General features: G+C 45.9%; 1 protein-coding gene across 2 annotated transcripts in view; it reads right to left on the reverse strand.

The window, feature by feature from the left end:
* pyroxd1 (pyridine nucleotide-disulphide oxidoreductase domain 1) overlaps window positions 1–8,488 on the reverse strand; it is a 28,361-nt gene that overhangs the window by 19,504 nt on the left and 369 nt on the right. The gene's annotated exons all lie outside the window — the stretch shown is intronic.

The raw sequence follows: 8,488 nt of genomic DNA on the forward strand, positions 1-8,488 counted from the left end.
CCCCCACCCCCCAACAACTCACCTATTTTCCCTCCACCCTCACACCCCAGTCCTCCATACTCACACACCTTGTACCCTCATTGTGACCCTGTGTCTGATAGTATGGAATGACACGATAGAAACAGACCCTTCAGTCCAACCAATCCTCGCTGAACACGTTCCCAAACTAAACTAGTTCCACCTTCCTGCGCTTGGCCCATACCCCTCCAAACCTTTCCTATTCATGAATTTATAATATTTAAGAGGCATTTGAATAACTGTACCTGCACCCACCACTTCCTCTGGCAATTCTCTGCACACACAAACCACTCAGTACAACAAAGTTGCTCCTCATGTTCTTTTTAAATCTTTCTCCTCTCACCTTAAAAATAAGTCCCCTAGTTTTGAACTCCCCAAAGACCCTTGCTATTCACCTTAACTATGCCGCTCACAATTTTATAAACCTCTGTAATGTCAACCCTCAAATTCCTACACTCCAGTGGAAAGGTCCCATCCTTAAGTCTACTTTTGTATCTCAAACCCTCCATTCTCAGCACCATCCTTGTAAACCGTAACTGTACCCTCTCCAGTTTAATAATATCTTTCCAATAACAGGGCAATTAGAACTGCACGCAGTACTCCAGAAGAGGCCTCACCAATGTCCTATACACAACGGTCTGAGCAATGAAGGCAAACGTGCTAAATGTCTTTTTAACCACCCGGTCTACCTGTGATGCAAATTTCAAACAATTATGTACCTGAACCCCTAAGTCTCTCTTCTTCAACACTACCCAGGGCCCTATCATTAATTGTCCAAGTGATGCCCCTGTTTGGTTTACCAAAATGCAATACCTCACATTTATCCAAATTAAACTCCATCTGCATCTCCTCAGCCCATTGACCCAAATGACCAAGATCTCTTTGTCATCTTAGATAACCTTCACTATCTGCCATACCACCAATTTTGATGTCATCCACAAACTTACTAATCATGTTTCCTATATTCTCATCCAAATCATGTGTATCAATAACAAAAATGGACCCAGTCCCAAACACCATTGGTCACAGGCCTCCAGTCTGAAAAACAACCCTCCACTCTTTTATTCAAAAAGGTCCCCCCTCCCCTGACATCACCCCATCAGACTTTCTTGGAATGAGGACAGCACTGGGTTAAGCCTGGGGCAAAGCTCACTCTCCCTTTTAAAAACAGAGAAGTAAAAGTTTTGACTTTTGAACCAAATTGAAATGCCACAGACGTTGGGAAAAGCAGAACAAAAAAAAAAATGGCTTTTCTCTGCCCCCACCAACCACTCTCTGGGTACGGACAAGGGTCAAAATGTGGAATAAATATTTCTTGATAAAATAACAACCCCATGGTTTTTCCAGGGGGTCAAAAATTGAAAACAAGGGAAAATAAGACAGCCCTCTTCCTGGGGTAACAACCCAAAAAGCAAAATGGAAGACGATCAGAGGATTAGAAAGGGTCGACAGTGGAAGTCTTTTTCCGAGGAAGACATCGTCAGCTTGTGGCATGGCTACAAATTCAGGTGTGATAGATTTAAGACAGATGTCAGAGGCAGGTTTTTTACTCAGTGTGGTAAAGGCATGGAATGCCCTGCCTTCCAATGTAGCTAACTCAGCCACATTAGGGAGATTTAAACATTCCTTGTATAAGCACATAGATGATGACGGGATGGTGTAGGGGGTTGGGCTTAGATTAGTTCACAGGTCGGCGCGACATCAAGGACCGAACGGCCTGTTCTGCGCTGTATTGTTCTGTGAAACTTATACTACTGAAACAGAAAGATTTACTAAATCAAAATGTTATTGTTCAGGTTTACGATGCCTTCCAGTCCCCGCGGCATACGTTGGTCACAAAAGGCCTCGGCCAGCCTGATGCCTGGACCTGTTAATGGCCGTTTTGGCAAAACAATCGTCCACTCCCCTAAACGCAAAGGGTAAACAGAAAATACATGCGAAAGCCACGCCAACACTGGCCCCATCTGACACTTCCAGGACGGGGACAGCACAGAGTAAAACAGAGCAAAGCACACTCTGCTCTTTGGAAACACAAAATAGAGCTGCTTTGACTTTGTTTAACAAAAGTGAAGACCATATTACGGAAAAGCAAAAAATGGGTAAACAAGCAAAACATGGCTCTACCATGACTCTGTTCCCATCAACCTCTTTTGGGCAGGGACCACACAGGGACAAAATTAAAATAAAGGAGCAAAATAAAAGAAAAACAAATAATGAAACAAACAAATAAATGAATAAATCTCTTCAGCGCCATCCACACTGAACACTCCTGGGATAGGGACAACAATGGTTTAAAATCCAGAGGCAATTCCCCTGTTCATTTCAACTAAAGATAAAATTCTCCTCACACCAATCCCCATCAAGCACACCTGAGACAGGGACAGTACAGGGCTAAAATAGAAGCTTCCCTGGCTCTTCCAACTGGGCCAAAATCAGAACAACGGGAAAAATAAGACAGGCCTCTTCCCGGGACACCAAATAAAACAAAATGCAAACCCAAAAAGCAAAATGGAAACTTATACTTCAAAGACAATTAACTAAATCAAAATATCATTTTCCAGGTAAATAATGCACTCTAGCCCCAACAGCGCCCAGCGATCTTGAAAATCCTCAACCGTGCCCGTGAGCACTGCCTGCTCCCTCTCCAGGGACACCCTAGTGTGGACATAATAGTGAAAGAGGGGCAGAGAGTCAGGAATGAGCCCCCCTTCGACCCACTGCTTGGACCAGTCGATGGTCATCCAGGCCAGGCCCAGGAGCAAAGCCATGAGAACGCTCGGACACTTGTCTGCCAATTGCCACATGAGGTGATCATACATCAGGAGGATGGGACTGATGTGCAACCAAAATTTGAACAGCTGCCCCTTCAAAAAAACTAAGAATGGGCTGCAGATGAACGTATTCGTCGTACAAGCGGAAGACATTCTCCCTGTGTCTGCGTGGGTTTCCTCTAGATGCTCCGGTTTCCTCCCCCAGTCACAAAGATGTGCAGGTCAGGTGAACTGGCCATGCTAAATTGGTGCATTAGTCAGAGGGAAATGAGTCTGGGTGGGTCTCCGGTTTCCTCCCCCAGTCACAAAGATGTGCAGGTCAGGTGAACTGGCCATGCTAAATTGTCCATAGTATTAGGTGCATTAGTCAGAAGGAAATGAGTCTGGGTGGGTTACTCTTCAGAGGGTCGGTGTGGATGGTTGGGCCGAAGGGCCTCTTTCCACACTGTAGGGAATCTAATCTGAATCTAAAAAAGCCATCTCCTCCAGATCACAGAACGTGTACATGGTCTGGCACCTGGTAAACTTGCTCAGTTGCTGGTTGCACAGGACCGCTGCATACAGCACCCTCCACCCCAGAACCCCGGTATAAGGGAGGACTCCTTCGCTGAGGGCCCTCCACTGGGGATCTTTGCCGACGGAGGGCAAAATATTACACCAAGGCGTATCCGGGCAGCTGGTGAAGGCACAGCAGCAGAGAGCGTGCAGCATCAAGACATTCGAAACAGCACTGCGAGACACAATCCTCCATCACCACCCTCTGCCTCCTATCATCAAGGCAATTTTGTATCCAACTGGCAAGCTCACCCATAATCTCACGTGCTCTAATGAGTCCACCATGTACAGAGGAACCCCAATTATTCGGCATTCAATTATCTGAATTTCTGATTATCCAGCAAGATCGCAAGGTCCCGATGCTTGGTTAAACTACGTTATCTGGAATTCAGTTAACCAAACAAACTACTCCCCGCTCATGTCCTTGGATAATCGAGGTTCCACTGTAGAACCTTGTGAAAGGCGTTACTAAAGTCCATGGAAACAACGTCTACCGTTCTGTCCTCAATCGTTTTGGTTACTTCCTCAAAAGAAAACTCAATCAAGTTTGAGAGATGTAATTTCCCTTGCACGAAACCACACTAGCTCTCCCTAATTATTCCCTGCCTCTCCAAATATGTGCAAATTCTACCTTTCAGAATAATTTTCAACAACTTACTCACCACCAATGTCAAGACTCTCGGGTCTCTAGTTTCCAGGCTTCTCCTTACAGCTTTCTTAAACAATGGCAAACATTAGCCACCCTCTCAACAAATGAAATAACCATGGCTGTCAGGTAACTTTTCTGCTCTCCCCTTCCCTCTGACTCCATCCCTTCTCCCAGCCCCACCTCCTGTCAGATATTCACCATCCCTCTAAACCTTCTTTTCTCAGCAAAGGTCTCAGCTTTATCCCTCTGTTTCTCCACCTTAATGAATTTTGAGCATGACATGACATCAAACACTTCTTCAGTCATCTTCACCTCCATGATCATTTCTTTGGACAAGAGTCCTGTCCCCATCCCACAGACCCATTCGCCCAGCTCCAACATTCTCCCTCCACCTAGACCCCTCCCTATGGCCTTTTATCTGTACTCACTCAATCTGTTCATTGAGAACTGTTGACAAGACACTTATCGCTTCAATTGCTCTGCCCCTCTCACCCAGTCCAACCTATTTCCCTCTGAACTGATTGCATTCTTTGTGCTTAGATCCAACCCTGCCTTTTGTTATTAAGGCGCTGATAAGGGTGGTGCTGTTGTAGATTAGCGGACTGACCTCTACATTGGAGTGACTGAACGCCAGCTCTCAGATACCTCCCTATTTTCCACTGAACCATGACCCCACCATGGCACTTCAGGCCAGTGTATCAACTACAGTTACTAACCTCATATCACCTGGTGATCTTCCCCTCCAAGCTGATAGTCCCTCAGTTTGCTTCTACTTCCTTCTGAAAATTCACAAACAGGACTGCCCAGACAGACCTATTGTTTCAATCTACTCCTGCCTCACATAACTTATCTCTTCCTACCTTGACTCTGTCTTTTGCCCCTGGTCAATCTCTGCCCACTTATATTTGTGATACCTTTGACACTTTACACCGGTTTCAGAATTTCCACTTTGCAAGGCTCCAGCCAACCAGGACCGTCTCAAGGTTCTCCACTTCTTCCTGGAGCAGAGGTCTGAACCATCCCCACCCACCCTCCTCAGCTTGGCCAAGTTCATCCTCGTCCTGAGCAACTTCTCTCATTTTCTTCATGTCAGGTGGTGCCCATGGGAATCCACACGGGCACTTTGTGGGATATGTGGAACATTCCTTCTTCCATTCTTATTCTGGCCCCCACTCAAATCTTTTTCTAATATAGTGAGATATCATCGGTGCTGTTTCCCTCTCACCTGGAATTGGAAAAATTCATCAATTTCGCTTCCACTTTCCACCTCACCCTCACTTCCACCTTCGGACTCTTCCCTTCTTTTCCTTCCTCGACATTTGATTCCATTTCTGGGGATAGACTGACTGCTAATATCTAGTATAAACACACCGGCACCACGACTATCTGGACTATATATCCTCGCACCCCACTTCCTATAAGGACTCTATTCCATTCTCCCAGTTCCTCATTCTCCGTTGCATATGTTCCAACAAGGCCAACTTCGATAAGGGAGCTTCCGAAATATCTACCTTCTTCACCAACACCATTTCTCAGCAGTTGTTGACAGGGCCCTCAACCAGGTCCAACTCATCTTCTGGCCTCACCCCTTCTTTTCCCTCCCGCAATGGTGATAGGGTTCCCTTAGTACTTATCTACCATCCCACCAGCATCTACATCTAGAAGATCATCAGCTGCCATTTCTGCCACCTCCAGCGAGATGCGACCACCAGACACTCCTCCATCGTCTGCTTTCCGCAGGGACCGTTCTCTCCAGGACATCCTGGTCCACTCTTCCTTCACTCCCAACACTGTGCTCCCCCACAGCCCTAGACCATTCTCTCCTGCAACCGCCAATGGTGTAACACTTGCCCATTTATCTCCTCCTTCTTCAGCATCCAAGGGCCCAAACATACCTTTCAGATTAAGCAGCACTTTACTGGCGCTTCACACAATCTACTGCATTCGCTGCTCACACTGTGGTCTCCTCTATATTGGTGACTGCTTCATAGAACATCTACGTTCTGCCTGCGAAATATATCCTCAGCTTCCAGTTGCCTGCCATTTTATCACACCACCCTGGCCAACATCTGTCTCAGGCTTGCTGCAGTGTTCCAGTGAAGCTTCGTGCAAGCTGAAAGAACAGCACCTCATTTTCTGCTTGGGAACCCTGCAGTCCTCCAGACTCAATACAATTCAATAATTTTAGGGCCTGAACTCTACCATGCCCCAGCCCCACACACCAGGCCTTGTTATCACATTGAATGCCATTACACACTACCTCCTGTTAGCCGCTAACAGTCTCCATTAACAGCTATTCACATTCCTAGCCAGACTCCTTTGTCTCTCTTTGGGCTGTATCCCCACCTATAATTTACTCCATATCCCCTCCCCTACCCTATTTTCTATATACAGTATTGTAAAAGCTGATATTTTCCTAGCTACCATCGGTTCCGAGGAAATGTCACCGGACATGAAACTTTAACTCTGATTTCTGTTCACGGATGCTGAGCTTTTCCTGTAATTTCTGTTTTTGTTTTTAATTAGAACATCCACAGTTCTTTCGTTTTTTTTTAAATCAGCCACTGTCCAGTCCTTACCAAGTTTGTGGATGTACAAATATTGCTTATAAGTGCCCCACAATTTCCTCTCAACTTCCTGGGATATACTTGATCAGGTCCTGAGATTTATCCGCCTTCATGTTTTCTAAGACCCCGTGCACTGCCTCTTCTATAATGTGAACTGCTTTCAAAACATCAATATTTACTTCTGAGTCTCTAGCCTCCATTCCATTCCTTCCTCAATGGTAAAAACCGATGCAAATATCTCTCCCATCTGAGATTCAACTCAAAAGACAACATTGCTAATCTTTAAAGGGACTTATTCTCTCTGTAGTGGCTCTCTTGCTCTTAAAGTATTTGCAGAATCTCTTTGGGTTATCTTTAACCTTAGCTGCCAAGGATATTGCATACCCCCTCTTTACCTTCCTGATTTCCTTAAAATTCAGTTAATCTTAACTGTCCATATCAATGATTCTTTTTTATTCTTGAGTAGAACTTCAATATCTTTATACATCTTATTGCTCCCTAATCTTGATTTGGAGATGCTGGTGTTGGACTGGGGTGGATAGAAACTCCCCAGCAACCCTCCTGGCACCTTCCCCTGACACCACAAGAATTGCAAAACCTGCGGCCACACCTCCCCCCTCAACTCCGTCCAAGGCCCCAAAGGAGCCTTCCACAGTCAGAGATTTACATCCACTTCCACACACGTGAATTACTTATCCATTGCTCCTGATGCGGTCCCCTCTACATTGGGGAGACAGGACGTCTACTAGCAGAACGCTTCAGGGAACATCTCCAGAACACACGCATGAAGCAACCCCACCACCCCATGGCCAAACACTAACTCCCCATCCCACAAGCACACGCAGGTCCTGGGTCATCTCCATCGCCAAACACTTACCACCCGCCGCCTGGAGGAAGAACGCCTCATTTTCTGCCTTGGGACCCACCAGCCACATAGGATTAATGTGAATTTCACCAGTTCCCTCATTTCCCCTCCCTCCACCTTATCCCTGGTCCACCCTTCCAACTCAGTACCCCCCTCTTGACAATTCCTACCTGTCAATCTTCCTTCCCACCTATCTGCCCCACCCTCCTCTCTGACTTATCACCTTCATCTACCTAATCGCACTCTCCGCTCCCTTACCCCCAACCCACCCCTCTCCAGTTTATCTCTCAGCACTCTTGGCCCACAAGCCTCAATCCCGATGAAGGTCTCAAGCCCAAAACATCGATCCTCCTGACCAGCTTTTCCATCACCCCACACAACTCTGATCTCCAGCATCTGCAGTCCTCACTATCTCAAAGTTAAAAATCTCACCACACCAGGTGAAAGTCCAACAGGTTTATTTGGAAGTACTAGCTTTTGAACCACTGCTGCTTCTTCAGGTGGTTGTGGAGCAGGATCGTGTGGAGCAGATTCTGTTCCTCAACCACCTGAAGCAGTGTTTCGAAAGATAGTGCTTCCAAATAAACCTGTTGGACTATTCCTCATTCCTGATGAAGGGCTTTTGCCCAAAACATTGATTTTCCTGCTCCTCGGAAGCTGCCTAACTTGTTGCGCTTTCCCAGCACCACACATGACTCTCCAGCAATACCTGATTCTGCAGTTCTGCCTGATTTTTAACTCTGTCCTCCCTAATCTTACCAGCCTTACCTTTCACTCTAACAGGAACACAATATTTCTGAACTCTTGTTATCACACGTTTGATGGCCTCTCATGTCATTCATCCCCTTACATGCAAACAGTCTACTCTAATCAACTTTTGAAAGTTCTTGCTTCATATCCTTAAAGTTTACCTTAGTCCAATTGAGAATTTTAACTTTTATGGAAGACTTATCCCTTTCCATAATTATTTAAAAAAAGTTATAGCATTATGATTGCTGGTTCCAAAGTGTCACTCAAAGTGTACCCCCACCCTCACCTCCACCTCAAGCCCACCCCACCTCAC

Source organism: Chiloscyllium plagiosum, chromosome 23 (genome assembly GCF_004010195.1).
Source record: "Chiloscyllium plagiosum isolate BGI_BamShark_2017 chromosome 23, ASM401019v2, whole genome shotgun sequence".
In the NCBI taxonomy this organism is placed as follows: Eukaryota; Metazoa; Chordata; class Chondrichthyes; order Orectolobiformes; family Hemiscylliidae; genus Chiloscyllium; species Chiloscyllium plagiosum.